The sequence below is a fragment of the Thermobia domestica genome, chromosome 10, assembly GCF_964235325.1.
Source record: "Thermobia domestica chromosome 10, izTheDome1.hap1.1, whole genome shotgun sequence".
NCBI classification, from domain to species: Eukaryota; Metazoa; Arthropoda; class Insecta; order Zygentoma; family Lepismatidae; genus Thermobia; species Thermobia domestica.
The window spans coordinates 24401003-24421342 of NC_137463.1; the positions used below are offsets into that span (position 1 = coordinate 24401003).

Sequence of the window (20340 nt, forward strand, 5' to 3'; positions counted from 1 at the left end):
CATTTGCACGTATATTGTCAAGTAGCAATATGATGTCATGTATTTTGACAATTTCTGGATGCTTGAAGGCAATGTTACTGTGAATTTCATGGTGTTCAGTACTGTTAATGATTGTTTTGATGGGAAAGGACATGATGAATCAACCCGAACATAAATCTCCCTATGATCAACATCTTCTAAGGTTTTTGGAAGCTTCGATCAGTTACTGTCCTGACCGTTTACAGTAGTCGTAACACATTCATTTTACATCAAAGAGCCGACTCTTGTACAGCGGGGGACACTTCTAAATGGTACACCTTAGCCGTAAATCTCCATATGGCTGTACCATTTAGAAGTATCCTCCGCTGTACACATGAGTGCCGACACGAGATCGATGACACAAAAATGACAATTCGATGTAGGAAACTTTCTTGGTGTTTTTTTACACTCACAGAACTGCACATCTCCACCAGTTATGCTTATTGGCCGTTGTCACCTCAACGCTGTCAATATTTTATTCGCGTCGGCACTTAACACGTTCGCTGCGGTAGTATGAAACTGAGCTTTTATCTCAGTGCTATGCGAGTCAGCATGTGTCTCGTTGAAAGTTTCTCCGTCTGACAACTGTAATGCTTAATTGAGGATTGTCCTCATTTGTAAGCTAAAAACAGGCAAATAAATATGAATATGACTCGTGCATAGATCTTAATTTGAGCTTCTCTCCACAGATGATGACACAATCTTTCGAATTCACACTTCAGACATCTGTTGAGAGAATCTGAAACTACATTACGCCAAAGCAGGACGCGTTACCTGACTCGTGCAGCACGTGGATACTGGTAGTGTTAAAAATCTGTACAAACGAAAATACCACAAACGTACAGAGGTAATGTAATGCATAGAACGGCACCTCACGGAAATGTAGTCACACAAGCCACCGGTGACTCGTAACGCAGCGAACGTGTTAAGTGCACAACAGTCCGAAAGAGTCCGATGCGTCTCTGTATATATTATGCATCAATCTTATCAAAACTGGGATTCTGTCAGCCTCTTCAAGTATAAGGACAGATTTCGGCCTGGTTTGTTCATGAATTTACCGAAATTCTTTGTATTCTGTTGCTGGCCGGTAGCCAACCCAAAAATGGAGAGGCGGCTGAAGTTAGGGGGCCCAATCCAATCATATTATAGTTCATCACCATATTATAGTTCATTTGCAAGCATATGATTAAAATTTTAGGGGGCCTGCCCTGTTGTCAACAGTACGATACACTTAGATGTAGTGGCAGCGAGCATCTTAATTAATAGTTAGTTCTTTGAGAATGCAGATATGTTTTAGTTTATCGTTAAAATACAAAATATGTTAAACAAATTGCGATGTACTAAAACGATTACTTACCGTTACTTTCGATATACCAACGGCTTGAATATTTACTCCTGGAATTCACAATCAGGTTGATCACAAAGGTTTTGTTCTTGTTTTGCTGTCGTGTTTGCATGTTTCACTTCGATCACGATGACTGAAGGACAGCGTCGCTTACATACGTGGATTTTGCTAAGGGGAAGGGAAATATCGCATGACATGACACACTAAGCAGACATACTTGGCACTTTTTTTCTCTCCCTATCTCCCACACACGTTCAACATTGAGAAACGGGAAACCCCCGATTGAAGAAGAATTTGAGACAAATTTGTATTGTATGCAAGTGGATTTAAAAAGCAGAGGCAATATGTTTTATTACAATTTTGACTTGACATACCGGTTATCTAAATGTTGAAATACGGTGAGGGTATGTTTCATAAAAGATTGCAATGTTATTTACATAATGTCTCAAAACCATTGGAGAGCTTCTCCGTAATTACGGGGGGTGGCGCATGGAGTAGTTCTTTCCCTCCGCCTCAACTTTGAGAAAAATAAAAACTATCATGTTTATGTTGTATTATAGAGAGTTATACACGAAAATACTAAAAAAACAGTTCTTATACAAACAATACAAACAATTATTGCACAAAAATCAGTAACACGTACACTACTTTTCCACATAGCTCCCGTAATTTTCCAGGCATTTTTCACAGCGTGGTATAAGTTCATGTATTCCTCCGTCATAGAATGTTGCCGCCTCTGTTGTCAACCATGTGGTAACATGTTCTTTCAACTCTTCATCGTTGTTAAAGCGCTTACCACCAAGGAAAGACTTCCGATGCAGAAAGAGATGGGAGTCGCTAGAACCTAGGTTGGGACTGAATGGAGGATGACCAAAAATCTCCTAGCCAAACCTTTCAAGGAGTTGTTTGGTTATAATCGCAGTGTGTGGTCGGGCGTTGTCGTGAATGAAAACCACACCTTTTGAGAGCCTTCCTCTGCGCTTGTTCTGTAGTTAGGGATGCTTACGAGTCGAGACACACTTTGTAAAATTCGAGACCAGTCGAGACAAACGTATTTCTCGACTCGAATGTTCAAGTCGAGACTGCTCGTAAAAATCTCGACTCGACTCGAATGTCTCGAAAATCTTTCTATAATTTTTAATATTATTTTGAAGAAAGTATCCACTCAGAAACAGCCTTGAAACCAATTCCAGCATTTATTACTTTAGAAAGGTACAGAATGCATAAACGTAATAGTTCACCTTTCGAGATCAAGATGTCACAAGGCCAGGAGTGTGATGGAGTGGTTCGAGGACATGTAGCTCCAATAGTGTGCAGCACTGTACCACTACACTTCACTTTTATGTTTAGTGATAATAGTGCATTTTAAATTTGTGCATACTTGTATATGGTGCTATTTCAAACAAAATATTTTAATGCTGAGTTGGCAATACTGCTTCACCTATGGCAACACTGCTTATGGTTTTCGATAGGGAATTTTGCTCTCATTATATTGTGCAATTTTTGATTGCTTTAACGGTTTCAAGATATTTATTTTAAACATACATAATTCCATGAAATAATTTTGGTCCATGTTCCGTTAAGGGGGTCCAGAACTACACTGGACCCCCTTAAGCTAACCTAACCTGACTTGACCTGACCTAAGCTAACCTAACCTAACCTGACCTGACCTAAGCTAACCTAATATAACGTTATATTATGTAATCGAACGAAAATCAATAGAAAGAAGTAGTGTCAAAGACACTGGACCCCCTTAACGGAACATTGACCATAATTTTTTGCATATTCGAATTTTGAAGTCCCTTAGCTCCTATGCGTCTGGTCCATAGCACCTTAAATTTAGCTCATTTTTATTTCTCATGATGCTCTATCAGATCTGCTATGTTGCAATAAGATTTTAGCGACAACTTATGGGACTCTCCCGTGTGAGTTCTAGCTAAGAGTCTGCATAGGCTTTTTTCACGTGATCGTGATACATTTTCCTGTGACTGTTCGAGCAAATAACAGAGAACGCACTGCAAAACAGTAGATACTGATACGTTGGTGAGATCTGCAGAATGCAACCACTTCTTTGAGATATAAAACAGATAACTAGTTGGATTATGTTAACAATAAAAGTTTAGGTTACAAATAACCATGTGAGCACTATCCTGATTGTTACATAAATGATACCCGGTGTATCATCCCGTTCCTTGGGTACATATTGAAATACAGAAAAACAAATTCGAAAACAACAAAAATGTACCGTATTTCTTGTTATTCATTGTAAACAAACTACCTAAACCCTAACATATTTGAAAACCCCCTCGTGGCTATATGTTAAGCGTACTCGCTTGCTGTGTAGAAGACACGGGGTTGATTCCGGTTGGAAATTCGTACAGTTGGGATTCTACGTCTCATATAGAGATGTTCTCGGTGCTGAAAGGGATTTTAAAGTCCAGAACAATGAAGGAATTTGACCTGTTTTAAAGCTAACAAAGAAATTCGGTTAATAAAATTGTGAATGCAGTGTGGAAAATTTAAAATATCATGGGGAGTGCTGAAACATTATTATCTTTACATTAGTTAAAGAATAATAAACATCCCTTGTTACTGACTTTACATCTTAATGATATTTCACATAGGGCTTACTCATCTCATAAGACATAATTTTAAAATTTGCAGAACGTTGATTTATGTTTGTATTTAATAAGGTGCGTCGGAGTACTTTTACGTACCAGGTTTATTTTTTCAACGAAGAATAAGAAAATAATAGCTGAAAATGAAAAACTAAATAAAATTTTTAGTTTTGCGTCTTACGATTATGCCCTTGAAGCTAACGCAAATACATGATTAATGAAAGCACATGATTACGGAAGAATTTGTAGGTTGATACTGTGGGGAGAAGCGGGAAAATCCCGAGAAAACCCACGGATACGATGTTGTACACTGACAATTCATATGGCCTTGGATCGAATCAGAGACCTCTTACATCAGATGAGCGTTGTACATCTTTTCTTTCAATCAAAATTTCTTTTCGATTCTTATTTTCTCCATAGGGTCTATATTCTTTTCATTGCCAGTATTTCTTTCAGAAACTATGTTCCGGGGGGGGGGCACACTTCGTATTCCGGGGTGCACTGCTGATACTATTCTATTTATTATTATATTATAGACATATTATTTTGATCTCCTCCGGGGGACAGTGCACCCCTAAAAAGCATGCCTGGAAGAAACACTGTTCATGACTACTAGATTCGACAGAGAAACAAGCACAGGCACATTGAAGACAGTTACTAATCCACGTACTCTTCAAAACGAGTAGAATCCCTAATGGTTTTATCTCAGGATCATCAGCCTAAAATTTCAGACCTCTCGACATTGCCCCCAACTGTCCTTAATATTTTTGAGATTGTGTCACTGTCGAGTTCGGTAGAAATTCATAAGAGTAAAATAAGAAAGAGTTAACAAGTTAAAAAAAAAAAAAAAAAAAAAAAAAAAAAAAAAAAAAAAACTAGTGTAGCGTTCAGCTCTATTATGGGAGATCCATCGTTCGTTTGCACACTACGTAAGTTTTCAGTGGATAACATCGTACTCGTGTTTTTTTCTAGGGATTATTCCGTTTCCTCTCAAATTTTAATCTATCAATCAGTGGCGTATTTAGGGGAACTTCCGGGCTTAAGCCCCCCCGAAATCTTACTAAAGTATATGAAATATCTTGCAGAATTTTCACATTTTCAGGCAAAGTCCCCCCCCGAAAGTTAGCAAAGCCTCCCCGAAACAAAATCGTAAATACGCCACTGCCATCAATTATTTCATGGTAGCCTAAAGAGCATAAACGAGGGATGCGAAATTAAAAATTTAACTTCATTTTTTATTTTCAGTTATTTTTTCATCTTTCATGGAAGGAAGAAGACAAAATGTTGATACATAAACGTATATCCGAAGCATCCTTGAACTTTTCAGCTAATAAGTGGAATAATAATCTACTTTCAAGAGCGCCCATGTTGTGGTTTCCATAAGCAACATTTCAAATATAGTTTCAAATTTTGCGGTAACCGGTCTAAAAATTCTATTGGGTTTTCGATCTTTCAAAGTACAATTTCCTCTAGGGGGGGGGGGGGCGATTGCCCCACCTTGCCTTCCTGTTGAGCGCCCTTGTCTACTTTAAACGAAAATCACGTTTCGGCTCTTCCCATGGCATCTTCATTATCCACATTGTATTGACAATTTTATTATCACGAATTACTTTGTTAGCTTTAAAACGGATTACGTTCCTTGATTGACTTAGAATTCAACATGTCTTTTAGTACCAAGAACATCCCTGTGGGACACCGTGGAACATATCTGTAGCGTCCCACCCAATAAGCAGATTTTTATTTCACGAACGTGTGTAATGCTTAGTGCAAAAAATGTGCGTTCATACCCGCATTAAAAAAAAAAAGAGTTCTTCATAATTACAAGAGAATCAAATTTACAGTACAATTGGGTGGGGCCAGCAAAACGCTATCCACCTGCACATTTACCCAGGGTAAAGACAAAAGCTCAAAGCTCTTGACAATTTAGTGCAAAAAAAATGTGCGTTCATTTCCACATAAAACAAAAGAATGTTCGGTACATAATTCAAAGGAAATAAAATTTAAAATTGGATGGGGCCAGGAAAACGGTATCCAACACTGAAAAAAAGAATTGTAATTAAATTGCCAAACATCAATGTAAAATCATTTACCCTTTATTTTGTAAGTTGATATACATTTCCTTAGATTAAATTACAAAATTTGCTGTGTCTTTTTACAGATTTACAGTAAATTTATAAGAAAGTATGATATTTTTACTGATAAAAATGTAATTTTACACCCTTTCATATTAGTAATTTTACTTTAAAGGGGTAAATTGATTTACATAGAGGAGTGGCAAACAGATTGCCACCATTTTTTGTAAATTTACCTACGAAATTTTTTACAGTGAACCTGTCCGCTTGAGTAAGTTGTAGAAAATTAACTAAAATCTACTGAGAACTGAGCGTTCATTTCCAAATAAAACAAACCAAAAAAGTTCGTCAATACTTCCAGAGACATTGATCGACCTTCAAGGAATCGACCCGTTCTAGGCAATTCCGTGCCGCCAACCCGCGTTGTCAACACATGGAAATTAAACATATCGGAAAATTTAGTACAAACCAGTTGAGGAAGCTCCAAGAGCATTACCACAACGAACTTAAAAAGAATTAGTTTTTCTTATTAACTTCTACAGGTTTTATATCAATTTTTGTATGTACTTTATTATGCTCATTAAACAATTCTTGTAATATATTTATAATTTCCTTGAGTATTAAATTTTTCCTCTCATATTTTAAGAGTTCTGTTAAAACGTTCTATGATATATTGTTTTATGAAGACACATGCTCAAAATGGAGGGTTCAAAATTGAAAAATTTGCAAAATATCATCTCTCTATCTCCGGTTCCCGAGATATGGTTCCTTAAATCTCCCGAAATCTGAACTTTTTTGGTCAATATCTGGGGAACGGTTACCAGTTGGCCAGAGGCCACCGGTTATTATTTGGTACCAAAATGCTCATCATTCTCTTAGGTATTGATCAACACCAATATCATCTATCTATGACTTACGGTTCCCGAGATATAGCTCCTTAAATCTCCCGAAATTCGAACTTTCTTGGCCAATATCTAGGGAGCAGTGGCCGGTTGGCCACCGGATACTATTTGATACCAAAATATTCACCATCCTCTTAGGTGTTGACCAACACCAATATCATCTTTCTGTGACTTATGGTTCCCGAGATATGGTTTCTTAAATCTCCCGAAAACGGAACTTTTTGGGCCAATATCTCGGGAACAGAAAGAAAATGAAATGAAATCTTTGAGTTTGACGTTCCACGATTATGCCGGTTAGACTAAAGGAGAAGGTGATTATGAGAAATGAATGAAATGGTGGAATGTAGAAAGTGGGAGGAAACGGGAGAACTCCGAGAAAACCCACGAGCACGGTGTTTGTCCACCACAAAGTTCACTTGGTGGGAGCAGGGTTTGAACCCGGAACCCCAAACACCAGAGTTGAACGCTCTACCACTGACGCACCGCGGCCCCTCGGGAACAGAAAGAATGACGCGAAAAATTCCTTCACTTCTTTCAGATAGTTTTTGATGCTCTATGGAATGGAAGGCTCAAACATGAAAAATTCGCAAATAACAGACACAAACACACACAGAGACAGAAGGCCTTATGCACAGTCGTTCTGACACGTGATTAGTACCATATTAGAGTTCGACTAACATGTTTCTGCAGTAGGCAGGCCTTTAGTATGGCGCTAATTATACGTCAAAACGACTCTGCATAAGACCCAAAAAATTCAGTAACGAAGTTAAGTTCGTTGAAAATGTACGTTGTTTTACACACACACACACACACACACACACACACACAAAAGTAAATCGATAGCAATACTTTCGGTGATATCGACCTTCAAAGAACACACGTAAAAATGAAACCTGTCGGAGAATTTAGTGCAACACTATACGTTAATTTCCACATCAGACAAAAAGTGTGAGTCAGCACTTTCGGACTTTGGTTCTCACCCGCTGTGTCACGACACACTTGTATGTCATGTAGTCCCAGCGGCATAGGGAAGGGGGGGCAGAGGGGCCGGACGCGCGCACAGTCCAGTTGTCAAAGTTAGAAAGTACACGCAGGCACGTAGCCAAGGGGTATCTGGGGGTTTGGACCCCCCTTCGAAACCAGAAATGAAAAAAAATAAGGAAGGATAAAACAAAAAGAAACGAGAAAAAGTTTGCCAGTAAAATAGTTTAGATTGATCGAGCCCCTAGTGTGATAACCACAGTATTTCATGTCACGTCCCCCCAATTACGAAATCCTGGCAAAACGAACCAATATATGTTGCCAGTAAAATACTTTAAAATAATCGAGCCCTTGGTGTGATATCCACAGTATTTCATGTGATGGACCCCCACCATTACGAAATCCTGGCTATGTGCCTGGAACACGGAAATAATCTACACATCCGCACACAAAGAAAAACATCTCTTTAGGCAAGGATTCGACATATTTTTGCTTTGGAAGCAAGTTGTAAGTTTTGCACAAATCGGTAACTGTACAAAATAAAAAGACGCACTAAGAACTGCGTACGTACTTTCAATTAGAATATACCATTTTCATAAAGGTATATTTCAAAACCTTTTTTGCTGCAACTGAACGTGTGCACGCTTTATGGTAATTTTCGATGTATCTACTACAGTCTCGCTACGTTCTGCACTTCAATTATATATTGTGATAATTGTTGCAGAATTTTCTTCAAAGAAATTTTAACTCTTTACCCACTCCATAAATCATTAATTGACAACCAACGTTTCCATTTCAGTATTTAGTCATTTTTGCCGAAATATTTGAGGAAGAATCCCGCTATCCAATTTTCTGGGCGGGACAATCCCCTCCTGGAAAATTTGTGGGGGGACGCGTCCCCCTCATCCCTCCGGCGGGCACGCCCGTGGCAGGAAACATATGTTAGTCTAACTATTTATTATGGCTCTAATCACGCGTCAGAACGACTCTGCATTGTCAATTACTTCGATGACATCTGAAGCTGTCCCTACAAAATGGCAAAATTGACAACAATGCGTAACGCCAAAATACGAGCTAATGTAGTAAAACGGCTATCAATTTCGAATTCAGCATCCTGAAATTAGTCAGAGTCAGAGGTTTTCCTTTCTGTAACCGAACTGACGTCGGCCAGTGTAATTAATTACTTGAATATAATCGATTATCTAAGGACAAGGTTATAACAACAAAGTATCTAACATATATTACTGAAGTATTATTCAGCAATAAAGTCAATGCTTTGAATTTACTAAACCACTTAAATATGTAACTAGTGTTATTTTCCTTAGCAGTACAACACAATCAGTCTCTTTGAACACAAGCACTCATCCAAGTTTTGCAGTTCTTTTGAAATCTTCAATGCAAGCTACACGTATAAGCACACGAAGACTGTTGTGACAGTAATTTTATTTACTTTTTTTTTTTTTTTTTTTTTTTTACGTAAATAAGCATTGTTCGAAACCTGCGTTATTATACTAATTAATGTCCAAGTGTTTGAGTCACCAACCGAGATTCGAAGCGCATCTTCTTCATTCTTAAGAAAAAATCACTGATATAAAATCACGGAGGTTTTTTTTTTTTTTTTTTATTAAGTAGAATGCTTAATTTCTTATATGCGAGTTGGTTGTAGGTTCGATAGGAATGCGTTCAAGGAGAGACCTGAGAAAATTTACGCAGGACAAAACATTTCCCCAAGTAAAAATAATCTAAAATCTCTACTGGATTCAATAGGAGGACTCATAAACTTAACACGATAATCATGTCCATGAGCTTTCTGGGAATTCTCTAGTACTATTATCCAACTACGTTAGAAATCAACAATATTATTTCATCTTTGTTTTCTTTAGCTAATGGAACATACTCATAAATTGTTTCTTTTTATTAGCTCATGAAATGTATATACTTGATTTAATTGATAGAGATTGGTAAGTAGTTGTCCATGTGAAAATTTAGATTTTCTGAAATGTCTTGAACACACGAGTTAACATTTAAGTCAACAAATAGAGATATGATAGTACAGTAATAATAACAAACTACGGGGGTAACTCGGCTATTCGGCTATTCAAGTAAATTACTTAGGCAATAATTTAGTAATTTTGTATACATTCTAAAGTGCTGAATGACTTCTTTGGAAATTTGTATTCATTTATTTATTAACCACAAATAAAACTCGGGATGTAGTTTTGCATATTTTGAACAAGAATTTTTCAAAACGTGATATTTTCTTTTCTTTCTTTTTTTTTTTAAAGCTGCCTACTATTTTAAGGTTAATTTGTATTTCTGGGCTGTGTTGGCGGCTACGGTCTAAGACAATCCTGGTTAGAATCCGCGACCCTAGCCACTACCTCGTGTGGCTGGGTACGGCTTACTGCATTGTTGATAGAAAGAGGCGTTAGTGACATCTGGATTTTTAAGTTTTAATACTTTCTATATTTTATTTTTATTCTTTTAAAACTTTTATAATGAAATGAGTTTACCGGAGAAAAAATAGTCACCCCTCTGCAAACAAAAAGTTGTTTTCTGATGCTCCACAGATATCGATGCAGAATCTGTGGATTTTCCTCATCGAATTGGGGCGGTTATCAGAGCCAGATGTGGTGTCTCAGTATTAGTGTGATCTATCCATGGGATTACTAATTTTTTGTCTGGTGAGTACCCATTGTCCCATTGACATCTGACATACCAACTAAGCTTTCTGTAACTGATACATTTATCTGTTATAAGTTATGTAGCTCAAATGAACATATATATATTATTTTTCGGGCTGTAGCTATTACAGCAGTTTACATTTTCATTTAATTTTGTGCAGGTGTGTGCCAGTTGCAGTAGCATACTAAACCAAAATTGCATGTGAAGAATGCTCAGAGTCAAATTGTCGAAAGTACTAAGGCGAACACTTTTGACTGATTCACTCACTGCCTCAAGATTTACAAAAATCAACTTGTACAAGATCTATGTGAAGCATTTACATCAGCCGACATCGCAATAATCAAGTTGCAAAATCCAAAAGTGGAGGAGTTTCTTGAGAAATACTGTAAATACTGTCATCACCTTCCGAGTCAACTTTAAGGAAAATATGTATTCAGAAAATTATGACAAGGAACTAATTCATTAATATTACCTTGATTCCTTGTTAAACGCAAATGAATTGTTTCTGCTGTAAATGCAATTTGATCTAATTATTTGTTTTATAAGGACTAAGACGTTATTTGTATCTATTACTTACTTCTCACATTAAATTTATGTTTCACGTCTTAATCCTTATAAAACAAATAATTAAATCAAACCGCATTTACAGCATCAAGATCTGTGTTTTACATTACAGGTAATTTACAACTTTTGATTCGGATTCTGCCAACCGTGTCTCGTAAGCACAAAAAAATTGCAGAGGAAAATGTTACAAATAAGTTTGCTCACGTTCATATATATATATATATATATAAAATGAAATCCACAAATCCTAAAGAAACTGGAAAGAAGTCATCTACCGCTGCCAGGTCTTTGCAATATTTGGAAGAATTAAAACATCAGCTCGATATAGTTTCTGGGCAGTTTTGGGAAGTGAAGTAACGAAAGTAACGCGTTACTTTTTAAGTAACGTTTCCTAGTAACGTCCATAGTTTGCGTTACATTTCGGATGAGTAACTATTATATATATATACATATTTTCGGAAACAAATGTTTATTTCCTGTAAGTGAATTTCTCAGAATGGAACAATGGAGCATGAACTATGTATGTCATTGACCGACAGTCACCGGCACACAAAGAAACAGATAAAATCTTAGAGCCATTGCTGTTTTTGGAAGATGATGCAGCTTCAGGGAAACCACATGTACTGATTGCAAGCACCTGGAAGATTTTTGTCATAGATTTTGACAGCTCCAAATCAATACATTCAGTGAGTGAACTACCAGAGCAATGGTAGTCCTTTTTACTTTGATTGGTTTTGTTTTAAGAACGAAAATATTTTACCGTTCGAACGTTCGAAAGAATACCTTTTTCTCAAAAGCTGAGGATGCTGGTGGACTGAATTTAAAAGTCCAGTTTCTAAAGTGCACCGGTGGGAAATATTTATCAACAGCTAGGGTGCCATAATTAACAGTATACAGTAATGGATTAATATGAAATTTTAAACTTTGTTGTGATGAGTGGGCCTGCTTTTTTACTAGAAAATAGTTCGTTGACCTTATGTAATATTGGAGTTCTCTCAAATCAGTTTGCGTATCCTACAGTCCCGTTGATTATAGAGTTTGGAACAACTAGCTTTAAAAAGCATGTATTAATTTTAGAGTTACTGGCAAGTTTTGATTCATCCCCAGTTCATATGTTCTCATTTTATTAGTTGTTGTGTAATGCTTCTCTATAATCTGTACTTTTAATTTTACATAACACCATTGTTACTTTTTAGCAGAATAATAACAAGCAGCCATTTTTTTTTCTAACGCAGTATGGTGTTTTAGTCAGTATTACATTATATGAAAATGTTCATATAGCTGTCAAGTAAGAATTTGTTCTTGTATCTACATAAACCGATTCAGAACGTAAATATTGCGTTTATAAAGTCAGCGAAGCACATCAAATTTCCAATGAAGTAACTGTCCACATGAAAGGATATAGCAGCGCTACTAATATCAACCTACAGTTCTAAATATTAACGATGATTGGGGAAAATCAGAATGTGCAGTAATAATAATAATAATAATAATAATAATAATAATAATAATAATAATAATAATAATAATAATAATAATAATAATAATGGTAGAGTATTAGTATGGAAAATTGAAGTAATAAAATTTTTTTTTTTTTTTTTTACATATTCATAGTTTTGGACCTAAAAGTAACGCGTTACTTTCGAATTAGGGTAAAAGTTACTTTTGGGGGGCAAGTAACGCGTTACATTTTAAGGAAAACTAAAGTAACTTGTAACGCGTTACATTTTTACAAGTAACTTACCCAACACTGGTTTCTGGAAATGTAAGAAGGACTTTTGCTAAAATGGAAGATCTTCAAAACAACAGATCATATTCAATCTTACTCCAAATAAGGGATGTACAAGAACGTAAGCACACATGTATTCCTAATCACTTCATGCTATGTGGAGCAAAGCTTCTCGTGATGCAAAACTATCTTGACAGACAGAAGATTTAAACTTCTTCTGAACTCTATGGAGAGATCTGTCGATATTTACTGCAAATTAATAGTTCTGCGTATGACACGAAGCATGTACTGAGGAAGTAATTTTGTGACTAAAGTAATTTATTCCATTTATACTTAAAATATGGAAAAAAAAACTCCGAAATAAATTTTCATATTTCTTCATGTTTTGGCATTTTCAATTTGATATTTTCCTGAACTTTTCTTCATAAAAATCTGTCTTTAGTGATTACCAATAGCTCTGGTACGTTTTGATGAGAATAACAACCACTAACCACCAAATTTTGAATAACAGCTAAAGAGTGACTGCTCATTTTAATCTTTTCTCGGAAAAAGGACTCATGCCAGAAAAGTGATAATCTAATTATGATTCTCAGGGTAGGTATAACAGTCAATGTATGCTTTTATTAAATATCGGTAAATCGTACGTGCCAAATTTAAAGACGGTATTTTGAATTTCCAAATTCCCAATACTTAAATGGGTAACTATAATATTTGGACCAGATTCAGATTGTTTATATGAAAATAAGAATTTTTAACTTGAATATATTTGCTAAAATACCCCTTTTGCCAGGAAAATGACATTCAAAATGTATCGAAAAAAATAAGTTTCGTTCATAAGAATACCATTTATTCACTTTTTTGCAATTGGCAACTTTGAATTTTGTCAAAATATTAAAAATTCTGGTATCTCAATCCTGAATACTCTATTAACAGGTGAAATGTTCAACTTCCGCAATAGACAGGTGACCAATGCAAGCCGATATATTTTTTTCTTTTTTAAGTATGGACTCAGTGGCCTTGAGAAACATCTTCGTTAGAAGGACACATCACTTTTAAATGTAATTACTAAAGACCGGAAGTTATGGCAAAATAAAACACCAAAAATGGCAGGCAAAATAGAAAATTCCAAAATTGTTCTAAAAAAATGGAAAAATAAATTCCAAAAATGGCACTTTATGTGGCAGAAATGAGCATATTTGTTTTACTTTTAAGACTTCATCTTAGTAAAAATAAATAAATAAATAAATAAAATATAAAAAGTTGATATCTGATTACACAGATTATTAAAATAGCAAAATAATTGTGAATAAAATAGTCATTGCAAGAATCACTAATTTCATTCATCATCTTGGAATTATGAGGAAAGAGGACACATCAAATTTTTAGGAAGAGTACATAGTACATAAATATTAGCAGTTTTTGTAGCTCAAGAAAAGCTTAACAGAAATAGGCTTATGTGTATGTCTATGAAAAAGAAACGTCTAAAAAATTAGCAGAGATAAGCCCACCTTGGCTCTTGGGAAAGCAGTCCTGCTACATAGTGTATAGTTCACTTCTTGTTGCAGGAAATAACAAGGAGTTTTTCTATGTCTATGTCGCCTGTCTGTTAAGATTAATTTGAGATGCGAAAACGATCTTTTAACATTGCCGATGTGAGAGGAGCATATTTAAAGCACGCGATAACAATGAGATCCAAACCCATATCAACCTTGCTCTCACCATCCAAAACTTCGGCATAGTGAGAGAGGAACAGTAACTCACAGAACAGCATCAAGAAACAACAAGATTGAATTCCTTTAACTGAAGAAATCATTTGTTATCGCACATCTTCTACCGTTTATTCTTTCCAGGAATTTGTGGGACTCAGTTGGTTAATAATGGTTGTGGTTGTGGGACTCAGTTCAGCCCCTGACGGCTAAGAAACCTTAAATTCTTATCTCACTGATTGACAATGCGTTCCTCTCTATCAGTTAGCAACATGACATGCATTTCTCGCTGCAAGGAAAAATTAAAAAGAAGCAGTTAAGAAATGGCGTTTATCAAAGATTTTTCTTAAAAATGGCAAAATATGGCATTTTGCCTTAACTTTCGCTCTATAGTAATTACAGACTTTGCTCACTGCCAAAAATGTAGCTATAAGGGCGTCATCTTCAAATGCAGGCTTCCACTTGTATGCTTTGAAGCATTTTATCTTGTGATTTATTTTTCCTTTTCCCCTGGTTCTTCACCCTATCTGATGAATCGTTTTACTGAAAGAGCTTAGGCAATTTCTATAAAAACAGATTATTCATATAAGTCATTGATATATACATGCATGAACAAATGGGCATGCATGCTTATAGTATTATCTGTATTCGTGGTCAAAGACGACTTTTTACGCGTTGGATAGGTTGCGTTTAATACAAGTTTAACTAAATGAAATCATGGGAGTGTAAAGTCATTCAATTAAATACTGGTTATCGCTGGAAACATATTTTCCGTATGGGCATATTTTACTGTGCTGTATTTTGCAATATACGTACCGTACTAAAAAGTAATTAATTCATATCCGTAATGTAACAAATAAGAGAAACAAAAGCTACAATTTCGTGTACAACTTCTGTTGAGAAGTAAATTAACTTGTTTTTATTTTTTTTAAATCAGTAAAAATATCATATACTCTTACAAAGAAAATGTTTATTTAAAAAAAATACATTTTTAAGAAAATATAAACGCTTTTAAGCTTATAACATTGATATATAAACTTATAACTTTCATATTGACATTTTGTTTTTAATTCCATAAAAGGTACAATCTAGACAGAATGTCTCCTCCTTGTTTCTATAATATTAATAGTGTTTTTTAAAATAACTTTTTTCAAATGTTTTTGCTTTTAAGCTTACAACCTTGAGATATACACTTATAAACTTTGATATTGGCATGTTTCTATTCTATAAAAGATACATTATAAAAGACATTTTTATGCACAATGGCTACTTCTTGTTTCTGCAATACTAATAGTGTTTCTAAAAAATTAACTTATAACTTCTTTTAAATGTTTTTGCTTTTAAGCTTATAACTTTGGTATATAAACTTACAACTTTGATAATGACATTTTGTTCTTTATACTATAAAAGATACAATATAAAAGAGATTTTGACACAGAATGGCTAGTTTTGTTTCTTTAATATTAGTTTTCTTTTTAATTACAACTTCTTTTAAATTTTTTGCTTTTAAGTTTGTAACTTTGATATTGACATGTTTTTATTCTACGAAAGATACAATATGAAAGACATTTTGACACAGAACATCTACTTCTTGTTTCTATAATATTAATAGTCTTTTTTAAAAATAACTTTTAAATGTTTTTGCTTTTAAGCTTATAACCTTGGTATATAAGCTTATAAATTTTGATATTGACATGTTTTTATTCTATAAAAGATACAATATAAAAGAGATTTTGATACAGAATGGCTACTTATTGTTTCTTTAATATTATAGTTTTTTTTTAAAATTACAACTTCTTTTAAATGTTTTTGCTTTTAAGTTTGTAACTTTGATATTGACATGTTTTTAGTCTATAAAAGATAAAGTACGAAAGACATTTTGACACAGAATATCTACTACTTATTTCTTTAATATTATAATGGTTTAACAGATTAATTTATAACTTCTTTTAAATGCTTTTGCTTTTAAACTTATAACCTTGATATATAAACCTATAACTTTGATATTGACATGTTTTTATTCTATAAAAGATACAATATGGAAGACATTTTGACACAGAATATCTACTTCTTGTTTCTGTAATATTAATAGTGTTTTCTAGAAATTAATTTATAACTTCTTTTAAATAATTTTGCTTTTAAGCTTATAACCTTAATATATAAACTTATAACTTTGATACTGACATTTTGTTTTTAATTTCATAAAAGATACCATATAAAGCAACTCTTGATACAGATTCTTAATTTGTTGCTTGTGTAACGTTCTATATTTTTTTTTTAAAAATATAATTCTTTCCTAACTATCAGTAGGAAACTCGAACACTAAATGTGTATTCCACTAAATCAATCATTTAAAAATATCCCTTTCTCGAGGATTATAGTAATATAAAAATAAATCGTAAAGAAGTTCGGTATTTTGTAGACTGTCGTAGGGAAAAAAATCGTAGATTTTTATTGTTAAAGAACATTCGTGTCGTCTCTTACTCATGATGATATATCAGATGACAGAACCAGAAATTGTTATCTAAAAAGCTCATTCTATATACGTATCGCTTAAATAAAAATAAAATCTGACCAACACAAAGTTATATTAATAATCTTTATCACTGTTTCGGTAATATAGCATTGTCTTCATCAGACACAGTGAAAAAGGAGAAGATACAGGCAAGGGAATTAATGTTTCCGGTAATACAAGCTATTATAGGTATAAAAAAGAAAGAAATAGATAAAAAGGAAAATGATGGTAAAAGTAAAAGAAAATATTAACAGGAGAGTGGGAAATATTTTAAATGAAGGCATTGGTTATTGTTATTATTATTGTGAAGTATTCTGCCTGTTGGTAGGTAATGGGACTAATAGGCTTTTTTTTTTTTTTTTTTTAAATATTATTATTTTAGTTTTGGGCCTGGAAATGTTACTTCCACGTTTCATGATCTTCAGCTTCCTCTTTTAACTCTCAATAATTTCTTCTATTTTTCAAATTATCGATCACTTGTGTTCTTCTTCCTATTCCTCGCTTTCTTTCCATCTTTCCTTCTATGGCGTATGAAGAAGACAATTTCTTCGCAAGATGTGTCCAATCCAATAGGCCTTCCTATGGAGGATGGTGTCTAAAAGTGTCCTATTCTCTCCTATTCGTTTTAAAATACCTTCGTTTGTTGCTTCTCTGTCCATTTTATCTTCTTCTTCTTCCTCCAACACCAATTTTCGAAGCTCCTAATATTTCTTCTCTAACTTCTGTAGTATTAAGTCTCTGAACCATACAGTCCAATGCTCCATATAAGCACTTGACCAACTTATTTCTTAATCCAATATATATTGCTGAAGGCATTGATATATTGCCGAAACTGTAATATATTTAATACGTATATGATAGTGATCTATAGATAATCCATAATATATAAGTTTATTTTATGCATGTAGTCTTTGGTTCTGGTAATAATAATAATAATAATAATAATCATAATAATAATAAAGAATAAGAACCTCGTATATTAATTGTCATCAACTAGCACTAGAATAATTTTCTAAATGAAATTATATTCATACGTACTGTATATTGAGGACAGTGACCAAACTATAGATCAGTGGAAAATTGAGCCTAGAACACTTGAGGTTGTAAAAGTATATATATATATATATATATATATATATATATATATATATATATATATATATATATATATATATATATATATATATATATATATATATATATTTATTTATTATTATTTATTACAGTGAAATTTCATTTCAGTTACACTTTAGTCATTTATATTTTTTTTCAAGAGTCATTGCTAAGTGTACTCTTTTTTCACTTTCACGATCTGGTAACCCTAAACAACGGTCGAAAGTATGATAGGACAAACAAAAGAATCTCGTGGATTCTATATGGAATCGGTAATATGGCAACGATATGTCTGAAGGAATAACTTGTTGAATTCATAAACCTTTGACGAGGAAGGTCCATAAACCATGAGATATATGTAGAAGTACTTTCAGTGCATGATCGCCATCTTGAACGGCGCCATATTGAATCGCGGTCAAATATGATAAATAGCAAGGGGGTCATGTGGAGTATTAAATAGCACTGGAATTTACTCCTGAATCCATTTCCGTAACCAAACTTGACATATCTGGTTTCACTTCCGAGTTAAGAGCTCTCTCACCCACAGGAACATATAAGAACTGTGCAAGTTAAATTTGTGTTATGCTACACGGTCGTGCGAACACTTGCAGGGTTTTAGCTAATGCAGTAGTAGTAACTTGATCTACAATAGCCACTATACCAATCAGATCTTGAGCCTAGTGAGAGAAATCGTTAATTAAATTGAAATGCATGTAGTGAAAAATGGAATAGCAGCACTATAACAAATTATATATATTTCAAAGTGCGCTGTATATATGAGTCTTTGTGTTGCGATTATGCATAGCATTTAAACGCAGTAATAAAAGTTAGGTGCAACGGTACATATGACTTTACAAAGATATGTCTTGAAGTTATTAGAAAATTAATAGAAAAATTTTATAAACTGGCGCACATAAGCAAATATTAGCCTACTAACCTCTTGCCCTTCAGTTGTGATCATGGAGATCCATAACGAAGTGATTAGCGCACAGCATCGTGTAGCAGTACAAACACTGAACAAATGCACTTTCGTCACAATCTTCATGACCACAGACAATATTTTCTACTTGCAACATAGTCTCCAGAAAATTTGTAAATGAATGAACTATTGCTCTTGTGACATACCAACATTTCTGCCATGCATATGCAAGCATGTCCTTTAGGACTGGCGCACAAAATTGATGATATACAACAGAATGCATTCTCATTATGAAAATTCTGTCATGTAACTTGTTCTGATTACTATAAGCAATGAATTTATGTTAAAAATAATCCTCAAGTCTCCGAATTACCAGCTTATATTACCGAAAAAAGTATACATGAAGAGGCTGAATAAATTTAGTGGTCTTTGGGCGTATAACTTCAGCACGAATGTTTTTACCATGTAACAATTCTCGCACGTCTTCACCCGTCTGTCTACTCCACGAGTCAAGCAACAGCACGGAATCCTCTTTCACATCAGGAATAAACACGTCTTTTAGCCACCGTTTGACGTGTTCGCGAGTGAGTTTACCTGATTTGCTCGCATGAATAACAATGTTGAGAGCTGTCCGTGTAGCTAACTGTTGCTTCACTTTGGGTGCGAACACTCCTTTACGCTCAAAATTACTTACAAGTTCGTGGCGCCCTCCATCGGTACTGCTGGAATTCAATATAATGTTGGCCCACCCTTAGCCTTGATGACAGCTTCCACTCTCGCAGGCATCCTTTCAATCAGGTGCGGAAGGTTTCTTGAGGAATGTCAGCCCATTCTTCACGGAGTGCTGCACTGACGAGATATGTCGGTGTAGGTCGGTGAGGCATGGCACGAAGTCAGCGTTCCAAAACATCCTAAAGGTGTTCTATAGGATTTAAGTCAGGACTCTGTGCAGGCCAGTCCATTACAGGGATGTTATGGTCGTGTAACCACTCCGCCACAGGCCGTGCAGTATGAACAGGTGCTCGATCGTGTTGAAAGATGCAATCGCCATCCCCGAATTGCTCTTCAACAGTGGGAAGCAAGGTGCTTAAAACATCAATGTAGGCCTGCGCTGTGAGAGTGCCACGCGAAACAACTGGGGGTGCAAGCCCCATTCAAGAAAAACACGACTAC

At 34.8% G+C, this 20340-nt stretch overlaps 1 protein-coding gene across 2 annotated transcripts in view; it reads right to left on the reverse strand.

Moving 5' to 3' along the window:
• Positions 1–20340, reverse strand: part of LOC145662379 (BTB/POZ domain-containing protein 6-B-like) — a 127591-nt gene that overhangs the window by 46813 nt on the left and 60438 nt on the right. The window contains exon 1 of one of the 2 annotated variants that reach the window (XM_081727897.1): positions 1376–1486. The exons of the other annotated variant lie outside the window; for it this stretch is intronic. The gene's annotated coding sequence lies outside the window, so the exon portion shown is untranslated. Of the gene's footprint in view, positions 1–1375; positions 1487–20340 lie in introns of those variants that run through there. 2 annotated transcript variants of the gene reach the window in all.